This window comes from Dendroctonus ponderosae, unplaced genomic scaffold, assembly GCF_020466585.1.
Source record: "Dendroctonus ponderosae isolate FM_Combo_2020 unplaced genomic scaffold, Dpon_F_20191213v2 Dpon_F_20191213_12, whole genome shotgun sequence".
NCBI lineage: Eukaryota > Metazoa > Arthropoda > Insecta > Coleoptera > Curculionidae > Dendroctonus > Dendroctonus ponderosae.
This window is the reverse complement of record NW_026017316.1, coordinates 463,076-464,358: the sequence shown is the minus strand read 5'-3', so window position 1 is coordinate 464,358 and position 1,283 is coordinate 463,076.

Genomic DNA, 1,283 nt, shown 5'->3' with positions numbered 1-1,283 from the left:
CAGTAATGCGAAAAATACAGAAAAAGCAAAAAAATTGGTTTGTAAACAGCGACTCTATGGCTCATGACTCGCTTGTTATTAGGCCGATTTAGAAAAGACAAAATGCACTTTAAAGCCGGCCAGTTTCTACAAGTTCCGGTGTTTCAGCAGTTAAAATCGAAAACTTGGAAAAAAAAATTGAAAAACCTGTTAATTAAGCTAGAGTTTACATAGAGTCAGAGTTTTACGCGAATTTTTGTGAACTTAATGCGTTTGTTTCGTCTACATGAAACTTTTGCATGAATTTGACAAAAAAATAGTTTCAAAATAGCGACTCTATGACTCGATAACTCGTTGTGATTTTGGAAAACGCAAATGAACTTTAAAGAGTCAGTTTCTCTAACTTTTAGCGTTTTCTTGATTTTGTAAAAAATCATGGAATTGCAAAAATGTCGAGAACGCAAAAGGTATAGTTTGGAAACAGCGACTCTATGTCTTATAACTCGCTTGCTATTGGTCAGATTTTGGAAAATCAAAATGCATCGTTAAGCCGCTTGGTTAATCAAACTTTCAGCATTTCTATAATTAAGATCGGGTAAAACGGTGGGAGTTATGAGAACAATGTCAAAAACGTAACAAAAATAGTTTGGAAACAACGACTCTATGGCTCATACCTTGCTTGTTATTGGACGGATTTTGAAAATTCAAAATGAACTTTAAAGCTGCTTGGTTTCTGAAACTTTCAGCGTTTGGATCATTAACATGGCATCAAAGCCTTGGAACTTATGCGAAAAATTACAAAAATGCAAAAAAATTGGTTGGAAACAGCGACTCTACGGCTCATAACTAACTCGTTTGTTATTTGTTGCATTTTCAAAAATCAAAATGCAATTCAAAAACGCTTGGTTTCTCAAACTTTCGGCGTTTCGATCACTTCAATTTGGGAAAAACCCTAGAAGATATGCGTGAAATTACGAAAAGGCAACAAATAGTTTGGAAACAACGACTCTATGGCTCATAACTCGTTTGTTATTGGTCAAATTTTTAAAAATTAAAATGCACTTTGAAGCCGCTCAGTTTCCCTAACTTTCAAAGTTTCGAACACTAAAATCGCGTAAAAACCCTGGCAGTAATGCGAAAAATATCGAAAAAGCAAAAAAATTAGTTTGGAAACAGCGACTCTATGGCTCATAACTCGCTTGATATTAGGCCGATTTAGAAATGACAAAATGCACTTTAAAGCCGGCTCGTTTCTACAACTTCCGGTGTTTCAGCAGTTAAAATCGAAAACTTGAAAAAAAAAA